The 22,055-nt window shown below is 42.0% G+C and overlaps 1 protein-coding gene across 1 annotated transcript in view; it reads left to right on the top strand.

Moving 5' to 3' along the window:
* Positions 1 to 559: 559 nt before the first annotated feature.
* The window catches only part of LOC132382454 (transmembrane 6 superfamily member 1-like), a 78,429-nt gene continuing 56,933 nt past the window's right edge, over positions 560 to 22,055 (top strand). Inside the window, exon 1 of the mRNA XM_059952667.1 lies at positions 560 to 568. The gene's annotated coding sequence lies outside the window, so the exon portion shown is untranslated. The remainder of the gene's footprint in view (positions 569 to 22,055) is intronic.

The raw sequence follows: 22,055 nt of genomic DNA, 5'->3' as shown, positions 1-22,055 counted from the left end.
ACCGTGTCTGTATGCTTTTGTGTATTGAGTTGCTGTGACATGATTGGCTGATTAGATACTAGCATTAACAAGCAGCATTTCAGGTGTACCTAATAAAGTGGCCACTGAGTGTATGTCACCATATACTACCCTGATTTCATTGTCTTGTAAGCATTCACAGTGGAACAAAGAACTACGATAGAATCAATGAAAACTACACACCAAGATTGACAAACAACCAATGTGCAAATGAAGACAAGCTATGTAAATACAAAATAAATAGATAATACTGAGAGCATGAGATGTAGAGCCGTTGAAGGTGAGTCTCAGCTAAGGTGGCCTTAGTTTGAAGGTGCTCTTAGCTGTGTCGCAATAGTTGCTCTGTGCTGTATCTTTACGCTTATAGTACAATTTTCTTGGTTCTGTTTCCAGAGTACCCTTATCTGAATCAAAAGTTACAAATCCTGTCCCACGCTCTATTGTTTGAGGACTGTGGAAAGACTGAGTTGATCAGATGAGATGTCAAACCAGGACCTGGATGGAGCAATCAGTGGAACTGTTTGAAGAAGGCAAAGGAATACCTCTCAAGGTCTTTGTCAATATCAGTTTCTCAAGTAGAAGAAACAACCTCTTTTGTCATTGTCACAGTTTTGCTTTCAGGGCAAATTGACCATTAAATACCATAAAATGCAATCACATGCAGTTGGCTATGAAGCAGTTTGAACATCTGAGCTGGTGAATGACATTACGGGTCTTGTCATAAAGGAAATATACTTCTCAAGCAAAAGGTGGGAACTTCTACCTACACCCGAGGAATCAGGTGTAAATCACCAGAGATTCAGCTCTGAAATATTTCCCTCTGAATGAGTAGGAAGCTAATGTTGAAAAGGCATACCAGAATTGGAACCAGGGGTGGCCTTATACGGCATTAAAGATTCTATCATAAGTGACCTGATGACAGGGAGAGAATGCCCGCATGAAAGGGAAGCAAAATCGACTTCGAAAGGAAGATTTGGTAGTCACAGAAGAGAAGCCAATAAATGAGTAACTAACTCTTTTGGTGAGGGGGTGACAGCAATGAAAGGACTTGGATGACAATAGCATTTTCAATCAGAAAGAAGTAGTATGATAAGTAGAGTAACTAATTGTATAGGAAAGTGGAACTTATTTAGACTTTGATATATTTGGCATGTGCCAGAATTAAATAAATCTCTACAAATTTAACTGGCTGTTATAGGGTGATCCAAGGTCAAATTAAGTACTTTATCATCATAGGAGCAAAACTAAATCGGAGTCTATTTAAGGCAGAGGAGATGGAGTATGCCTTATGATTAACTCATCATGGTGCACCAATGCAGTGGTCTCAGTTCTCGCTCAGTCCTTGTCATGTGACTTGGAACATCTAGCAGTCAAATGTTGTCCATTTTTTCTGCTAAGGGACTTTCCTGTCATCATCCCAGTAGTGGTGTACAGTCCACCTCCGGCCAGCGTCCGGCAAGTACTGGTGGAGTTGAGCACTGAAATCAGCAGGCATGAAACTGATGCTTTCCCTAACATTGTGGGATATTTCAACCGGACCAGTTTGGAGATCTCTCTGAACAACTATCACCAGCATATCACCTGTGGAAGCCAAGGAGCCAACACACACGACCACAATAATACCTTCATCAAGAACGCTTACTGTGCCATCCCACGCCAACGTTTTGGAACGTCTGATCAACTGGCTGTACTTCTAATCTCAGCACTTAGATCATAGCAGCAGTGGTGAAGACCAAGAAGGCATGGTCAAGTGAGGCATGCCACTTGAAAGCTTACAGGACTGCTTGGAGTCCATGGACTGGGCAATATTCAGTTATTTATCTTCCAAGTCTGAATGAATACACCAGACTTCTCACCAACTACATCAAAACCTGTGTGGATGGGTGTGTGCCTTCGAGAACATACCAGAAATACAGTCCCCAAACCAAAATCTGTGGATGAACCAGGAGATTTGTAGTTGGCTGAGGGCTAGGTCCGCAGCATTCAAGACCAGTGATTCAGACCTATTCAAGTATGTCCTACAGAAGGCTAATTGATGGATGATAAGACAATTCTGACTGAGGTTAGAGATGGAATTAGATGTGCATCAGCTCTGACAGGGTTTGTAGGCCATTACTTCTGACAAAGCTATACCTAATATCATAAATTACTGTGATGCTTCTCTTCCAGATGAGTTCAATCCATTTATGCAAGCTTTGAAAGAGAATAAACCTACAGCTGTGCGAATCCCTGCAGTATCAGATGATCCTCTGTCTTGGAGGCCGATGTCAGAACATCTTTCAAGACAGTGAACCCTTGCAAGGCTTCAGGCCCTGATGGTGTACCTGGTCGGGCACTGAAAACCTGTGTCAACCAACTGGCGGGAGTTTTCAAGGACATCTTCAATCTCTCATCTCCTTCAAAACAGTGAAAAGTGCCCAAGAAGTGCAGGGTAAGCTGCCTGCATGACTAACAACGTGTGACAATCACATCTGTTACGATGAAGCACTTTGAGAAGTTGGTTATGACTAGAATCAACTCCTGCCTAAGCAAGGGCCTGGACTCGCTGCAACTAGCCGATTGCCACAATAGGCCTACAGCATTTGCAATCTCACCAGCTGTCCACTCAGACTTTGATCACTTGGTCAACAGTAACACCGACGTCACACTGCTGTTTATTGGTTACAGCACGGTGTTCAACACAATCAAACCACAAGTTCTAATCAACAAACTCCAAAACCTGGGCCTCTGTATCTGACCACAGTCCATGTGGATCAGAAATAACATCTCCTTCTCACTGACAATGAAAACGGGTGCACCTCAAAGATGTGGGCTTAGCCCACTGCTCTTCTCTCTCAGTCTATACCCACAACTGTATGTCTAGGCCAGGGGTCGGCAACCCGCGGCTCTGGAGCCGCATGCGAGTCTTTCATCTCTGTGCTGCGGCTCCCCATGGTTTGTTAGTTTTTGAAATGTAATTTGAAATTTGAAGATTATGGTGATCTTGTACAATCTAAATCAAACGTTGTGGCGATCCCAGCCAGCTCACAATTAGCCAGCGTTCCGGCTAAGGGAGATAGCCTACGGGGGTTTGTGAGTACGTGTCTTTTGGAGCATCCGCACCCACGGGGGGGGGGGGCGGGTTGAGGGAGGCTTTAAAGCAAGGCTGTTTAGTTCGAATAAAGTTATCTTTGACTGCAGTGTCATTATTTTAGCGCTGCGTGTAGCACACCGCTACAACGTGTTTTTTATCGCTATTGATATACGTCACCACTGCCAATGCCTGGCACCCGCCAGTGCGTGATTTCTTTTAATTTTTCGATCCAAGGTAGGCTAACTATGGAGTAACCTTCAACCCAACGTCTTTTTTTCGGAGTTCAAAATGTTTTTGTTGCATGCAGAAATGTAATTTCGTTTTCTCTGCAGGAGTTCATCAATTTCATAAATGCAACACATTATAGTTTGTTTATACATAGCATAAAGGCAAAAAAAAACCCGTTGTATGCAGTGTTATTTCTTTTTAAATGTCAAACGGGTTTTGTGGCTCCCAGTGTTTTCTTTTCTGTGGGAAATGGATCCATATGGCTCTTTCAGTGGTAAACGTTGCCGACCCCTGATCTAGGCACAGCTCAAATGCCATCCACAAATTTGCTGATGGCACAAATATTGTTGGCAGAATTTCAGATGGTGACAGAGGAGGCATACAGGAATGAGAAAGATGAGATGATTGAGTGGTGTTGCAGCAACAACCTTGTACTCAACATCAGTAAGACCAAGGAACTGATTGTGGATTTCAGAAAAAGGATGCTGAGGGAATATGCATGAGTCCTCATCGACAGATCAGTAGTGGAAAGGGTGAGCAGCTTCAAGTTCTTGTGTCAACTTCTCGAAGATCTATGCTGAGCGCAACATTTTGATGCAATTACAAAGAAGGCACAATAGTGACCATATTCCATTAGGAATTTAAGGAAAATTGGTATGTCACCAAAGACACTTGAAAACCGGAAGTGGACCTCTGGGGGAAACTGGAGGTCCATGAGCCAGTCCTCATTGGGGGATCAGAAATGGAGGGGGTCAGCAACTTTAAATTCCTTGGCGTTATCATTTCTTGGGTCTGTCCAGGGTCCAGTACATAAATGCCATTATGAAGAGAGCATGGCAGAACCTCTATTTCCTTAGAAGTTTGCAAACATTTGGTATGAATTCTAAAATTTTGACAAACTTCTATAGTTGTGCAATGGAGAGAATATTGACTGGTTATATTACGGCCTGGTATGGAAACACCAATGTCCTCGAACAGAAAATCCTGCAAAAACTAGTGGATATGGCCTAGTCTATCACAGGTAAAGCCTTCCCACCACTGAGCATATCTACATGGAATGCTCTTACAGCATCCATCATCTTGGACCCCCACCATCCAGGCCATGACCTCTTCTTGCTGCCGCATCAGGAAGACGGTACAGAGGCCTCAGGGCCCACACCACCAGGTTTTTGAACAGTTACCCCTCAACCATCAAGCTCTTGAACCAGAGGGGTCACTCAACTTCATTCACCCCTTCACTGATCTGTTCCCACAACCGATGGACTCGCTTTCAAGGTCTTTTCATGTTCTCAAGAGTTATTGCTTATTTACTTATTTATATTATTCTTCTGTATTTGCACAGTCTGTTGTCTTTTGTGTATTTGTTGATTGTCCACCCTGCTGGGCACAGTCATTCACAGCTTTTACTCATTGTGTTTACATATAATGAAAAACTGAAATTACAAAAAGCATATATATTTATTGTAATTCCTAGTATTTAGTTATTTATTTGTTTGTTTGTTGAGAAAGAACATGGAATAAGCCCTTCTGGCCCTTTGAGCCACACTGCCCAGCACTCCCTCAATTAAACCCCAGCCTAATCATGAGACAATTTGCAATGACCAATTAACCTACCAGTTGGTATGTCTTTGGACGATGGGAGGAAACCGAAGCACCAGGAGGAAACCCCAGGGAGAACATACAAGCTCCTTACAGGCAGTGGTGGGTATTGCAATATATTATTGCCGGAAGACCACAGATTTCATGACATATGCCAGTGATATTAAACCTGATTCTGATTCTCGAATGTTATTTCTCAAGCACAATAATATATTGGCATGGCTACCTGATAGATAACTGAGAGTTGAGATAAATATGTCATTTTCAGATTGACGAACAGTGTCACAGAAATCCGTACTGGTGGTTTAGCAAGCTTCAAGGGGATTGAAAGTATCCAGCGACACACTCAAAAAGGTTAGTTTAGTGGGCAAGAAATTGGCAAATGGAATATAAAGTTTGAATGTATGAGATTATCCATTTTAGGAAGAAGAATGTGAAAACAATTACTTAAATTGAACGAGACTGCACTACTCTCTGGGGCTTCCTCCTGTATGAAGGGTTAGCATACAGATGAAACATGTAACTAGGAAAACCAAAGGAATGAGGCCATTTTTCAAAGCAGCATAGAGTATAAAAGTAGAGAGGTTTTGATGCAACTTTGCGGAATCCTTGTGAGACCACGGTTTACTGTGTACAATTTTGGAATCTATATTTAAGGAAGTAAACTGCTGTATAGATAGGGGTTGTCCTGTGATTAGGGTAGAACTGAATCGGTAGGTTACTTCTTGGTTGGCTTGAAGGGCTGGAAGGTTCTGTTTCAAGTTTTACCTACAAATAACATAACATAAAATAAATCTCACACCAGTGTTTCCCTCCACTACACTGATTAATCTGACCTGAGAGTAGTTTCCTTGCTGGTTTCTCAGGGTAGTCTCTGAAGTAAGCTGTGCAGAGCCAGCTGTTAAAATCAGCTTTTTTTCTGTTTACTTCAATGGGTTCTTGACAATGTTCCCTCTGATTTATAATGACCAGTGTGTGCAAAAATCTTGCGCCGTGCAATATTTTGCCCAGAAACAACAAATGTGCACTGAATAACTTCAACAAAAACAGTATAAATAAGCCTGCAGTATAAATCTGCAGAGAAGTCATTGCAAACTCCACGTTGTCAACACCATCCTCATCAGAAGCCAGAAAGGGAAATGCAATTGTGTACGATTGTGAAATATACTTAACATGCCAATGAGGTAGAGGGTGACAACCTTTTGTGTGTAGTTTAAATTCCTTGTGTGGTCATAGTGAAAGATACATGCACACTCCTCAGAAGGGACATTAGTTCTTGACATGTGTGGCTTGTCAAGTTATATGTCCATCCTGTTCATTTTAAAAATAAAGATTAGCTTAGTTACACGTACATCAATACAGTGTAACTTTTACGTCCACAACCAGCAGTCTGAGGATGTGCTGGAGGCAGCCCACAAGTGTGGCCTTGCTTCTGGTACTGACGTAGCATGCCCACAGCTTACTAACCCTAACCCGTACAGCTTTGGAACGTGGAAGGTAACCAGGTACGGGGAGAATGTACAATCTCCTTACAGGCAGTGGCAGGAATTGAACTCCAATTGCTAGTGCTATCTGCTTTCGCCCCTTAAAAAACGAACAACTAATACCGAGGGCTCTATTGAGATTCAAGACTTGTACTTGAGAGTGGAGCAAAAGTCACACCCCAATCAAATCTAAACTTTAAAATAAAATCTCCCTGATTACAGCCAGTTACCATCCCTATTTATATTAACTATTCTTAGTGTTATAACATAATGAAAATATTTTAAACTTTAACCTATTCATTTTTTAAAACTTCATATTTTGAACAACATTTGAAACTTACCAGAATTTTACCCTCAGGGTCTAGAAAATCAGAACTAGCCTTCAGGAGAAAAATATTCTCATTCAAACTACTGACATTTCAGATTATTGGTAGAGGCAGGTTTGGTATTGTCACTTAAAGTAAATTTGATAGGGTATATGGACAGGAAAGGAATGGAGGGTTATGGGCTGAGTGCGGGCCAGTGGGACTAGGTGAGAGTAAGCGTTCGGCACGGACTAGAAGGGCCGAGATGGCCTGTTTCCATGCTGTAATTGTTATATGGTTACTTAATTGCCTCAAGCTATCTCCCAAAATGCATATTCAGTATTCACAATTTTTAATATGCGGGAACTTCATATCCAGATTCTTACGTTTTACAGCACAAGTGATCAGAGTTTAATTTCTGCCATTCTCCGTAAGGGTACCCTATCACTACATGGGTTTCTTCTGGTTTTCTTTCACATTTAAAAGGCGTACAGATTCGGGTTAGTACGTAGTGGGCGTGCAATGTTGGCAGAGGAAGCATGTAGTGTTGCCGTCCATTTTTCAGGTTTCCTTGGATAACTGCAACAAAAACTAAATGAAACCCGAAGGAAAGTAATGATCACATTAATAAAATGTTAACATCCTTGTTCCAGGATGATAGGAAGAGATGGGACTTGCTTCAATTTGTGTAGATTTTTGAAGGAGAGGAAATACTTAAAGAACAACAAGCAAGTTGCTGGAGGAACTCAATGTGTCAGGCAGCATCTGTGGAAGGAAATGGACATTCAGTGATTAAGGCTGAATTTCTTCACCTGGGCCAAACGCTGCCTGATCCACTTGAGTTCCTATAGCATCATGTTTATTGCTCCAGATTTCAGCATATGCAGTCTCTTGTGTCTCAAATTTAATTACGTGGTCAGGTGTCAGATCTCTCAGCGGGAGAGCATTTTGGAGGTAATGATCACGACTCTGTCGCCTTTACCATCGTGCTGGAGAGGGATAGGAGCAGACAATTTGGGAAAACATTTAATCGGGATAGTGGAAAATATGATGATATTAGGCAGAAACTTGGGAGCATAAACTGAGCACGGATGTTCTCAGGGAAATGCATGGCAGAAATGTGGCAAATGTTCAGGGAACATTTGCATGGCAAACTGCGTAGCTGTGTTCCATTGAGGCAGGGAAAGGAACCCTAATGTACAAAGGATGTGGAAAATCTAGTTAAGATGAAAGAAAAGCTTATGAAAGGTTCAATAAACTAGGTACTGATAGAGTTCTAGAGAATTACAAGGTTGCCAGGAAGGAACTTATGAATGAAATTAGGAGAGCTAGAAAGGGATATGAGAAGGCCCTGTTGAGCAGGATTAAGGAAAGCACCAAGGCATTCTACAAGTATGTGAAGAGCAAGAGGATGAGAAGTGTGAGAACGGGACCAATCAGGTGCAATAGTGGAAAAGTGCGCATGGAGTCAGAGGAGGTAGCGGGAGGTACTTAATGTATACTTTGCTTCAGTATTCACGGGGAAAAGGACCTTGGCAATTGTGGGATGACTTACAGTGGACTGAAATGCTTGAGCATATGGACGTTAGGAAAGAGAATGTACCAGAGCTTTCAAAAAGCATTAAGTTAGATAAGTCGCTGGGACCTGACAAGATATACCCAGGATACTGTGGGAAGTGAGGGAGGGGATTACTGAGCGTCTGGCGATGATCCTTGCATCATCAATAGGGACGGGAGAAGTGAACATCAATAGGGTTGCAAATGTTGTTCCCTTATTCAAGAAAGGGAGTTGAGTTAACTCAGGAAATTATAGACCAGTGAGTCTTACATCAGAGGTGGGCAAGTTGTTTGAGAAGATCCTGAGAGGCAGGATTTATGATCATTTGGAGAGACATAATCTGATTAGGGTTAGCCAGCATGGCTTTGTCATGGGTAGGTCATGCCTTACGAGCCTGACTGAATTCTTTAAGAATGTAACAAAACACATTGATGAAGATAGAGCAGTGGATGTAGTGTATATAGATTTCAGTAAAGCATTTGATAAGGTACCCCAAGCAAGGCTCATTGAGAAAGTAAAGAGGCTTGGGATCCAAGGAGACCTTGCTTTGTGGATCCAGAACTGGCTTGCCTTCAGAAGGCAAATGGTTTGTAATCTGCACGGAGGTCAGTGACCAGTGGCGTTCCACAGGGAACTGTTCTGGAACCCCTCTACTTTGTGATTTTTATAAATGAACTGGATGAAGAAGTAGAAGGGTGGGTTAGTAAGATTGCTGATGACTCAATGATTGGAGGTGTTGTGGATAATCTAGAGGGCTGTCAGAGGTTACAGTGGGACATTCATAGGATGCAGAACTGGGCTAAGAAGTGACAGATGGAGTTCATCCCAGATAAGTGTGAAGTGGTTCATTTTGGTAGGTCAAATTTGAAGACAGAATATAATATTAATGATAAAACCCTTGTCAGTGCAGAGGATCAGCGAGATCTTGAAGTCCATGTCCATAGGACACTCAAAGCTGCTGCACAGGTTGACAATGTTGTTAAGAAGGTATATAGTGTGTTGGCCTTCATCAGCCATGGGACTGAGTTCAAGAGCTGTGAGGTAATGTTACAGCTATATAAGACCTTGGTTAGACCCCACTTGGAGTACTGTGTTCAGTTCTGGTCACCTCACTACAGAAAAACATATGGATACTTTAGAGAGAGTGCAAAGGAGATTTATGAGGATGTTGCCTGGATTGGAGAACATGCCTTACGAGAATATGTTGAGTGAACTTGGCCTTTTCTCCTTGCAGCTATGGAAGATGAGAGGTGACCTGATAGAGATGTATAAGATGATGAGAGGCATTGGTGGTGTGGATAGCCAGAGGCTTTTTCCCAAGTCTGAAATGACTAACATGAGGGGCCATAGTTTTAAGGTGCTTGGAAGTAGGTGCTGAGGGGATGTCAGGGGCAAGTTTTTCATACACAGTGGTGGGTGCATGGAATGCACTGCTGGCGACGGTGGTGGAGGCGGATACAATATGGTCTTTTAAGAAACTTTTAGATAGGTATATGGAGCTTAGAAAAATAGAGGGCTATGTGCTAGGGAAATTCTAGGCAGATTCTAGAGTAGGTTACATGGCCAGCACAACTTTGTGGGCCAAAGGGCCTGTAATGTGCTGTAGATTTCTATGTTCTACAAAATGTTTTTAAAATGGAAAAGAAATTCTTTGTGTTTTAAGTTTGAAAGGAACAATCTTTTCCTCCTTTCATTCTTTACTGTCTGCCGTTTTGGATTAATACTATTTTTTTAAATCAAGTCTGACAAAATCTAAGTGTGCGGTTGTGGAGAAATCACTCTAATGAACTAGCTCTCAGATTTGTCAGTGAATTAAACTGCATTAGAGTACCAAACAATGCAAGACATTTTCAATTTAGACAGTATTAAATTAAAGCAATTTCTTAATGGCGGCTGAATCAAAACATTGTTTGTTTCAATACTTCATTCAAAACCAGTCATTGTAGTTTTGAATGCCAAATTCAAAATGCACACCTTATTTATAATTCCCATAGTGCTCAAGAATTCCGTTGCTTGAAAATAAACACACCAAAATCTGCAGTTAAATTTTTAATCTTTAGTCTCTGATTCAAACTTTCTTCCAAGACTTAGTAGAAAATTTTAATAAATAAATAAAGGTAAACACACTTCTTGTGATAACTTAGATTCATGGATTTACGTATTGCATTAGAAACTCAGACAGTTGATAACTGTGGAAGTGGAGCAGCCATTGTTGGAGTGAGTCAGTGTTGGAGTGGGAAGCCAAGCTCATCAGGCTTGGGCAAGCACAGGCGGAGATTCAAAGTAAATTTCTAGTAAGGTTTTCTTTTCTTTGTCTATTAGTACATAACTAGTGCGCTGAGAATGTGTCCAGAGTTAGTGGTATGGTACCCTTAGAGTAAAGGAACCTTTAGGAGGCAATGATTATAATATGATTGAATGTATACTGCAAATTCAGAGGGAGAAATATGACTCACATGTATCAGTATTGCAATGGAATAAAGGGAAAAACAGAGGAATGAGAGAGGAGTTTGCCCAGGTGATTGAAGTAGGATATTGGTGGGGATGACGACACAGCAGAGATGACTGAAGTTTCTGGGAATTTTCATCACAGGGCGCAGGATGGATATGTCCCACAGAGGAAGAAGTTCTCAAGTGACAGGGGTAGGCAACCATGGCTGACAAAGGAAGTTGAGGACAGCATAAAGCCAAGGAAAGGGCATTTAATGTGGCAAAAGTGAGTGGGAAGTTGGATGATTTTAAAAGTTTTTAAAAGTTTTACAAGTTTTTAAAATCCAACAAAAGGTAACTAAACAAGCCGTAAGAAGGGAAACATGAAATATGAGGGCAAACTAGCCAATAGCAAAAAACAGGTTATTAGAAGTGTTTTCAGTTATATAAAGAATAAAAGGGAGGTGAGAGCTGATATTGGTCCATTGGAAAATGCTGCTGGTGAGGTAGTAATGGGGACCAAAGAAATGGCAGGCGAACTTAATAAGTACTTTGCTTCAGTCTTTACTGTGAAAGACACAAACAGTGTGCCAGGGGTCCGTAAGTGTTGGAAAGCAGGAGTGAGTGCCATTACTACTACAAAGTGTCAGGCAAACTCAAAGGTCTTAAGGTGAATAAGTCACCTGGGCCAGTTGGATTACATCCCAGAGTCCTGAGAGAGGTTGCTGAAGAGATGACAGATGCATTGGTCATGATCTTTCAAGAATCACTTGATTCTGGTATGGTTCTGGAGGACTGGAAGATTGCAAATGTCTCTCCACTCCTTAAGAAGGGAGGGAGGCAAAAGACAGGAAATTGTAGGCCAGTTAGACTAACCTCAGTGGTTGGGAAAGTGTTGGGGTCTATTATGAAGGATGAAGTTTTGGGGTACTTGGGTACTAATGACAAAATAAGCCCAATTCAGCATGGTTTCTGTAAAGGGAAATCCTGCCTGACAAATTTGCTAGAGTTCTTTGAGGAAGTAACAAGCAGGGTGGACAAAGGAGAGGCAGTGGATGTCATTTACTTGGATTTTCAGAAGGCGTTTGATAAATTACCACACATGAGGCTACTTAACAAGATAAAGTCTTATGGCGTTACAGGAACATTAATAGCATCGATAGCAGAATGGCTGCCAGCCGGGAGGCAGCGAGTGGGAATAGAAGGAGTCTTTTCTGATTAGCTTCCGGTGACTAGTGGTTTTCCTCAGGGGTCAGTTTTGGGACTGCTTCTTTCACATTGTTTGTCATTGATTTGGGTAACGGAATTGATAACCTTGTGGCAAAGTTTGTGGATGATACAAAGATAGGTGGAGGGGTAAATAGTGCTGAGGCTGCAATGCAATTGCAGCAAGACTTAGACAAATTTGAAGAATGGGTAAAAAAGTGGTAGGTGGAATACAGCATTGGGAAATGTATCATAATGCATTTTGGCAAAAGGAACAATAGTGATTATTATCAAAATTAAGATTATTATCTAAATGGGGAGAAGTTTCAAACATCAGAGGTGAATTGGGACTTGGTAGTCCTCGTGCAAAGCTCCCAGCAGGTTAATTCACAGGTTGAGTCTGTGATAAAGAAGGCAAATGCAATCAATATTGGCATTTATTTCATGGGGAATAGAATATAAAAACAAGGAGATAATGCTGCGCCTTTATAAAACACTACTCAGGCCACGCTTGGAGTATTGTCAACAGTTTTGGGCCCCATATCTCAAAAGGGATGTGTTACCTTTGGAGACAGTCCAGAGAAAGTTCACAAGGATGATTCCAGGAATGAAGCAGTTGACATATGAGGAGTGTTTGGTAGCTTTGGGCCTCTACTCACTGAAATTTAGAAGAATGCGTGGGCGGGGTTCTCATTGAAAACCTACCAAATTTTGAAAGGTCTAGATAGGGAGATGTGGAGAGGATGTTTCCTATGGTGGGGGTATCCAGAACTAGAGGGCAGATCAGAGGTAAAGGAGGAACTTTTTTAGCCAGAGAGTAGTGAATCTGTAGATTGCTCTACTACAGACTGCGGTGGAGCAAGTCTGTGGGTGTACTTAAGGCAGAAGTTGATCGTTTCCTGATTGGTCAGGGCATCAAAGGATATGGCAAGAAGGCAGGTGTGTGGGGTTGAGTGGGATCCAGGATCAGCCCTGATGGAATGCTGGAGCATACTCGGTGGGCTGAATGGCCTAATTCTGCACCCATGTCTTATGGTATATTCTTTATGTGAGATGCGGGGACTCTGGGTCTCCCTTATAACTACATGTGCACAAATTACATTGAGCAATGTCTCCTTAGAGACTGTTAAGGAACTGGAGCTGCACAGTGACATTCAGCTCATTTGGGTGAATGAAGAGGTGATAGACAGGAGATACCAAGATGTTAGTCACCCTTGAGTTACAGGAGGCGGGTACCGGGGTATCAGGAGAGGGAAGAGGAGCAAGCAGCCAGAGCGAATTTCTGCTGAGGTTGTTTTCATCAATAATAAGTATACAGCTTTGAATGGATTTTATCTCACAGGTGCCAAGGTCAGGGACATCCTGGATCAGGTCCGCAGAATTCTTAAAGGGGAGGGTGAGCAGCCAGAAGTTGTGGTACATATTAGTAACAACGACATGCATAGGAAATGGGAGGATGTCCTTAAGAGTGAATTTAGGAAGCTAGTTAGAAAGCTGAAAAGCAGGTCTGCCAGATAGTAATCTCTGGATTGCTGTCCGTGTCACGTGCCAGTGAGGGTAATAGGATAATGTGGCATATGAATGCAAGGCTGAGGAAATGGTGTAGGGGACAGGGTTTTGGATTTCAAATCACTGGGATCTCTACTGGGGAGGTATGACCTGTACAAAAGGATGGGTTACATCTGAACCTAATATCCTTGTGAGCAGGTTTGCCAGAGCTATTGGAAAGAGTTTAAACTAATTTGGCAAAAGGATGGAAACAAGTGTGATAGGGCTGAGGAAAGGCCGGTTAGTATTCAAGTAGATGCAGTGTGTAGTGAGACTGTGAGAAAGGACAGGCAAATGAGAGGGCAAAATTGCAGTCAGTGGGATGAACTAAAGTGTAACATGTGGGCCAAAATTGAAAAGGGTGATGAATACAGGACTGAAGGTGTTATATTTGAATGCACACAGTATACAGAATAAGGTAGATAGCCTTGTAGCACAGTTAGAGATTGGCAGGTACAACGTTGCGGGCATCACTGAGTTGCGGCTGAAAGAAATCAGAGTTGGGAACTTAACATCCAGGATTGAAAGAACAGGTGGGTAGGTAGAGATGGTGGGATGGGTCTGTGGTGAACTACATATACCTGTCTGGACACGCCCCCCTGCTGACTGCTCCTGTGGCTCCTCCCACAGACCCCTGTATAAAGGTGATTGGAGGCACTGCTCCCCCCTCAGTCTTCAGGATGTTGTGTGATGGTCTCTTGCTGCTGACAGTGCACTCTTCCAGCTAATAAAAGCCTATCTCTCCCTGACATCTCCGAGAGTTACTGATGGTGCATCAGGGTCTGTTGGTAAAAAATGAAACTAAATCCTTAGAAAAAGGTGACATAGAATTAGAAGATCTAGAAACCTTGTGGGTATAGGTGTATATTTTTTTTATATAGGTGCACCATGGTGTTACGAATGTGACGCAACTCTGAGGGGCCGAAGGGTACAAAATCGCTCCCCCCCTTTTTGAGAATCGCAAGATCGCTATTAATTCGGGTCTGGGACCCAGGAAATGAGAGAGAGTCGTCCAGAATACACAAGGTTTGGAATGTGTCCTGACCTCAGCAAAACAGGACCGCTGATAACGGCCATTGTCTCTTGGAGACAGAATTGTGTATTGAGTACTGTACTATTCATTGAAACCCCTCAGGGGACAACCAGAGTGGGCTGGTTGAGGGATTGCATCATCCCAACCTGATTGACATCTGAGACCCCGTGAGTAAGGATAAAAGAGGGTCTGGGGAATAACCCATTTAGACGCACCAGGAGAAAAGCTGGAAATCCAGTGACAGCGTTTTATAGCAAAAGCCGGTGGGGCTCGTGTGTGTCCTCCCTTGCCTGGGTTGGCGGGCTCTCCACAGAAGAACGGTTTAGCTAAAGGAGAGGTCACAGTTGAACAGCCATGACAAAGCCTGACGGATCGAAATCATAAAAGGAAAATCAGCAAGTTTTTCTACAAACCTCTCTCTCTCTCCCACCATTGCAACACAGCGGTCCCCAAAGGCTGCAGCCTGCATGAACTGAGTGAACTTTATATTATCCCCTAGACAACGATAAAGCTTATTTCTTATTGATTATTATTATACCCGCACTTTTAGATTTAGTATTGACGACATATATTATCTGTATATTTTCATTGATATTATTTTTGTGTATTTTTACTAATAAATATTGTTAAAAATAGTATCATCAGACTTCAACGGACCTCTCTATCTTTGCTGGTAAGTGACCCAGTTATGGGGTACGTAACAATAGAAAGCATTCTTCTAGGGTGCATCACAACCTGGTATGGAAGTTGTCCTGTCCAAGACCAGAAGAAGCTGCAGAAGATTGTGAACATAACCCAGTATATCACACAAACCAACCTTCCATCCTTGGACTCACTTTACACCGCACGCTATCGGAGCAGTGCTGCCAGGATAATCAAGGACACAACCCACCCAGCCAACATGCTTTTTGTCCCTCTTCCCTCCGGGAGAAGGTTCAGGAGCTTGAAGATTCATATGGCCAGATTTGGGAACAGCTTCTTTCCAACTGTGATAAGACTGCTGAATGGATCCAGACCCGGATCTGGGTCGTACCTTCCAAATATCCGGACATGACTTCCACTACCTTACTTTCCCTTTTCTATTTTCTAGTTATGATATATAATGTAAATTTTTATTATATTTAATTTGATTTGTACTTCAGGAAGTGCGAAGCGCAGAATCAAATATTGCTGTGATGATTGTATGCTCTAGTATCAATTGTTTGGTGACAATAAAGTAAAGTAGAGTAAAGTACAGTTAAGAAACTGCAAGGGTAAAAAGACCCTGATGGGAGTTATTTACAGGCCTTCAAACAGTAGCCAGGATATGAGATACAAATTACAATGGAAGGCAGAGAAGGCAATGTTATGATAGTCATGGGAAATTTCAATGCACAGTTAGATTGGAAAAATCAGTTTGGTGCTGGATCCTAAGAGAGGGAATTTGTTGAATACATGTGAGAGGCATTGATCATGTGGATAGTCAGGGCTTTTACCCATGGCTGAAATGGTTGCCACAAGAGGACCCGTGTTTAAGGTGCTGGGGAGTAGGTACAGAGGAGATGTCAGGGGTAAGTTTTTTACTCAGAGAGTGGTGAGTGCGTGAATGGGCTGCTGGCAATGGTGGTGGAAGCGGATACAATAGGGTCTTTTAAGACTATTGAATAGGTACATGGACCTTTGAAAGATAGAGGGCTATAAGTAAGCCTAGCAATTTCTAAGGTAGGGACAAGTTCGACACAACTTTGTGGGCTGAAGGGCCTGTATTGTGCTATAAGTTTTCTATGTTTCATATGAGATGACCTTTTTAGAGCTGCTTGTGGTTGAGCACACTAGGAGGAAAGGCAATTTTGAATTGGGTGTTGCTGATTGAACCAGATTTGATTAGGGTAGCTTAGGGTAAAGGAATCCATAAGAGACATATTATGATGGAATTCACCTTGCAGTTTGAGAGGGAGAAGATAAACTCATGTGTATTGGCAATATAGAAGAGGAAAGGGAATTACAGAGGCATGAAAGAGGAGCTGGCCAAAGTTGATTGGAAGGGGATACTAACAGGAATGATGACAGAACAGCAATGGCTGGAATTTTGGGTGCAATTCAGAAAGCGCAGTATAGATGCATCACAAAGATGAAGAAATATTCTTAATGAAAATGCACCAATCATGTTTGACAACGGAAGTCAAAGAAAGCATACAAGGAAAAGAGAATGCAGATAGTATAGGAAAAATTAGTGGGAAGTTAGAGGAAAGGGAAGTTTTTAAAATCCAACAGAAGGCAACTAAGAAAGCCATAAGGGGAGAAAAGATGAAATAATGAAAGCAAGCTGGCCCATAAAATAAAAGAGTATACCAAAAGTTTTTTTTCAGACATACACTGTAAAGAGTAAAAGAGAGAATAGCACAGCTATTGAACCACAGGAAAATGATGCTGGAGAGGTGGTAATGGGAGACAAGGGGCAGTCAAACCTAATAAGGATTTTGTGTCAGTGTACACTGTGAAAGACACTAGTAGTATGCCTGAAATTCAAGAGAGTCAGGGGGTAGAAGTGAATGTGGTTGCTATTATTATGGAGAAGGTGCTTAGGAAGTTGAAAAGTCTGACGGTAGATAGATGGTCTGCATCCCAAGGTTCTAAAAGAGGTAGTTGAAGAAACTATGGAGTATTAGTAAGGATCTTTCAAGAATCAGTAGATTCTGGAATGGCTCCAGAGGACTGGAAATCTGCAAAAAATCACTCCACTGTTCAAGAATGGAGGGAGGTAGAAGAACGGAAATTATAGGTTAGTTAGCCTGATTTCAGTGTTTGGGAATATGTTGGTGTCTATGTTGGATGAGGTTTTGCGGCTCTTGGAGGCACATGATAAAAGAGAACAAAATCTGCTGGGGTTTCTAAATGGGAAATCACGCCTGACAAACCTTTTAAAATTCTTTGAGGAAATAAGAGGCAGGAAAGACAAAGGAGATACAGTAGATGTTGTTCACTTGGATTTATAGAAGCTTCACACAAGGCTGCTTAACAAGATAAGAGCACATGGTACTACAACGAAAATACAAGCATGGATAGAAAATTGGCTGACTGACAGGAGGCAAAGAGTGGGATAAAGGGGGCCTTTTCTGGTTGGTTAGCAGTGACTAGTAATGATCAGCATTGGATGATGTTGGGACTGCTACTTTTTAATGATTTGGATGATGGAATTGATAGCTTTGAGGCCAAGTCTGTGGACAATATGAGGGTAGGTGGAGGGGCAGGTATTGCTGAGGAAGCAGGGAGTCTGCAGAAGGACTAAGACTGATTGGAAGAATAGGCAAAAAAGTGGCAGATGCAATATCGTGTAGAAAAGTGTATGGTCATGCACTTTGGTACAAGGAATAAATGCATACACTATTTCCTAAGTGGGGAGAAAATTAAAAAAAATCAGGGGCTTGGGATTCCTTGTACAGGATTCCCTGAAGGTTAATGTGCAAGTTGAGTTGGTGGTAAGGACGGCAATTATAATGTTAGCATTCGTTTTGGGAGGACTGGGATATAAGAGCAGGGATATGATGCTGACGCTTTATAAGGCTTTGGTCAGACCGGACTTGGAGTATCACTGAACAGTTTTAGGCTCCTCATCTAAGAAAAGATGTACTGGCATTGGAGAGGGTCCAGAAGAGGTTCACGAGAATGATGGCAGGAATGAAAGGGTTTATGTGGGAAGAATGAGGGCGGAATCTCATTGAAACCAATTGAACTGAAAGGCCTAGATAGAGTGAGTGTGGAGAGGATGTTTCCTATAGTGGTTGAGTCTAGGGAACAAGACAGGGCAGGTGACAGAATTTTGTGCTGGGGAGCACTTTGCATCCAGTGACCACAATGCCATTAGTCTCAAAGTTAATCTGATCTGTGGATTGAAATTCTAAGTTGGAGAATGGCCAATTTCAATGGCATCAGAAATGATCTGGCAAGTGCGGATTGGGAGGCTGCTTTCTGGCAAAGGTGCACTTGGAACGTGGAAGGGCTTCAGAACCAAAATCTTGAGAGTATAACGTTTGTACATGCCTGTCGGAATAAAAGGTAAAGATAACAAGTGTAGGGATCCTTGGTTTTCAAGAGATATTGAGGACCTGGTTAAGAGAAAAAAGGAGATGCATTACAGCTATAGGCAAGAAGGAACAAATGAAGTGCTTAAGAAGTATGAGAAATACAAGAGAACACTGAAGAAAGAAATCAAGAATGCTAAAAGAAGGAATGAAGTTGCTCTAGCAGACAAGGTGAAGGAGAACCCTAAGGGATCTTCCAGATATGTTAAGAGCAAAAGGATTGCAAAGGACAAAATTGATCCTCTGGAAGACCAGAATGGTAATCCATGTATGAAGCTAAAACAGATGGAGAAGATCTTAAATGAATTTTTTTGCAACTGTATTTTCTCAGGGGACAGATACAGAGTCTACAGAAGTGAGGTAAAGTGGCATCAGCTTTACGAAACCTGTACAGATTACAGAGGAGGAGGTGTTTGCTACCCTGAAGCAAATCAGGGAGGATAAATCTCTGGGGCCTGACAAGGTGTTGTCTTCGACCTTATGGGAGGCAGATGCAGAAATTGCCAGGGCCCTAGCAGAGGTATTTAAAACATCCTTAGCAACAGGGGAAGTATCAGAGGATTGGAGGATAGCCAATGTTGTTCTGCTGTTTAAAAAAGACTCTAAACATAAACCAGGAAATCATAGGCCTTTGAGTCTGACGTCAGTTGTGGGAAAGTTATTGGAAGATATTCTAAGGGACAATATATGTAAGTCGTTGGGTACATATGGACTGATTAAGGATAGTCAACATGACTTCGTACATGGTAGGTCATATTGAACCAATCTTATAGAGCTTTTTAGAGGAAATTACCAGGAAAGTGGATGAAGGCAAGGCAGTGATGTTGTCTACATGGACTTTAGTTTAACAAGGCATGGGAGGTTGGTCAGGAAAGTTCAGTTCCTTGGCAATCAGAATGAAGTAGTAAATTGGATTAGATGTTGGTTTTGTGGGAGAAGCCAGAGATTGGTAGTAGATGGTTGTCTCTCTGACTGGAGGCCTGTGATACGTGGTGTGCCACAGAGAATGGGTGCTGGGTCCTCTGTTGTTTGTCATCTATGTCAATAATCTGGGTGATAACGTGGTTAACTGGATCAGCAAATTTGCGCATGGCACCATGATTGGACAGTGAGGAAGTCCAACGTGGCTTGCAGAGGGATCTGCCTCAGCTGGAAAAATGGGCTTAAAAATGGCAGCTGAAATTTAATGCAGATAAGTGCAAAGTTTTGCACTTCGGTAAGACTAACTAGGGTTGGTTTTAAACCTGAGGAGTGTGGTAGAGCAAAGGGATCTGGGAATACAGGTCCCTAATTTGTTGAAAGTGATGTCACATGTAGATAGGGTTGTAAAGAAAGTTTTTGTCACATTGTCCTTCATAAATCAATATATTGAGTATAGGAGATGGGATATTATGTTGAATTTAGATAAGAAATTTACAAGGATGTTACAGGTTCTGGAAGACATGAGTTGTAAGGAAAGATTGAATAGGTTAGGACTTTATTCCTTGGAATGTAGAAGATTGAGGGAAGATTTGATAGAGGTAAACACATTATGAGCAGTATATATAACAGTACATGCAAGCAAGCTTTTCCACTGAGATTGGGTACAAAGGGTGAAAAGTAAGAAGTTTAAGGGGAACATGAAGAGAAACTTCTTCACTCAGAGAGTTGTGAGTGTGCGGAAAGAGCTGCCAGCACAAGTGGTACACGTGAGCTTGATTTCAACACTTAAGAAAAGTTTGGATAAGGACATAGATAGGAGGGGCATGGAGGGCTACAATCCTGGTGCAGGTTGATGGGAGTAGGTGGTTTAAATAGTTTTGGCATGGACTGAACAGGCCAAAAGACCTGTTTCTGTGCTGTGCTTCTCTCTGACTCCATGACCAGAGGGCACAGCCTCAGAACAAAGGGACACCATTTAGAACAGAGATGAAGAGGAATTTCTTTAGCCAGAGGGTTGTGACTCTGTAGAAGTCATTGGTACAGATGGCTGTGGAGGACAACTCATTGACTACTGTATATTGAAACCAGAGCTTGAGAGGTTCATGATTAGTTATGGTGTCAAAGGTCACATGGAGAAGGCAGGAGAATGGGATTGAGAGGGGTAATAAATCAGCCATGACGGAATGGCAGAGAAGACTTGATGAGCCAAATGGCCTATGTCTTATGGTCTTAAGGTCCAAGGTTTATGAAACAACTTGCCATACCAGTTAATCAAAGACCATACAATTAACTAAGGGATATTTAAATTAAAAATAATGTCAAATGCACAAAAATGAACATTGGAGTAACTAATAATGAAACCAAGCAGCAAACAACTTTTAAAGGCATTTAACCAAACAAACATTCTCTCTTGATATAACCAGACAAACATTCAGCCGCACCTCTACACAAACTATGCCAAAGAAGTGTTTTACAGCATAAAGCAGAATTTTTTTATTAGTTTCCAAGTAAAGGGAAAAAGAAAAATGAACTAAAGGGTGCACATTTAAAACAGGAAGAAAACTCAATTAAGACTTTATATCCTTAAGAACCTTAGTAAATAACAGTAAAAGTTATAAGGAGATTAATTTCCACTGAACATTTATATCAAAGGATATATGACAAGGGTAAAAGTGGGTGCAGCCTCACACCACTCTCATTATTGGATTGATTCTTAAAAGGGCACTGCCTCTTATTTTATCAGAGCTTGCAAATTGTTTATATCTTAACACTGAATCTTTTTCTTGGTCACATTCCATTTATTCCCAGTATATTGATTCAGAAACTAATATTAAATTTCCTCCTAATACGGGTCTAACAAGCAGCTATTTACCATGACTTTCTCTGCATATATCCCCTTCTTTCTCCCCTCCCCCTCCTCCATCCCTCCACCTCCTATCCCTTCAAACCCTCCCTCTTCCTCCACCCCCTCTCCTTCCAACCCCACTCTCTCCTTCCACCCCTTCTCTCTCCCTGCACCCCCGCACTCCCTCCAACCCCTCTCCCTCCACCCCCACTCTCTCCCTCCACCCACTCTCTTTCCCTTCACCCCCCTCTCACTCTACCCCTCTCTTTCCCTCCACTCCTCCCTCCACCCCCCCCTTTCCCTCCATCCACCCCTCCCTCTCTCTCCACTTAGAATCCCCTCCATTGTACAGCTGTAGAAATTTGTGAGTGAGTTTGGTGACACACTAAATGAGACTGCTTTATGAGCCTGAGTGGATCTGAAGGACCATATAGCGTCCTTTTACATCAGAAGGAAATACAAATATATGGAAGTAAACAACAAACACTTCATAAGTTTATTCATCTTTTTCTCGGGCTTCCAGCTGGGTACAGGGATTGATAATAACCCATGTTTCCATGACAAACTCTGCCATCTTAATCAAGGATGATGCATGGGCAAGTCTAGTCTGGTGGTATACCCCTGTTGTCCGTCCCTCCTGGTTGATTAGTCATCATCCAATTAGGTTTCCACTGTGCCACCTGTTTACAGTTGAATTTCACTTCTTACTTGGAGTGAGACCTTCATCTTTGTTAAAATTCTTTTC

This window comes from Hypanus sabinus, chromosome 28 (genome assembly GCF_030144855.1).
Source record: "Hypanus sabinus isolate sHypSab1 chromosome 28, sHypSab1.hap1, whole genome shotgun sequence".
Lineage (NCBI taxonomy): Eukaryota > Metazoa > Chordata > Chondrichthyes > Myliobatiformes > Dasyatidae > Hypanus > Hypanus sabinus.
This window is presented reverse-complemented; position numbering and strand designations above follow the sequence as displayed.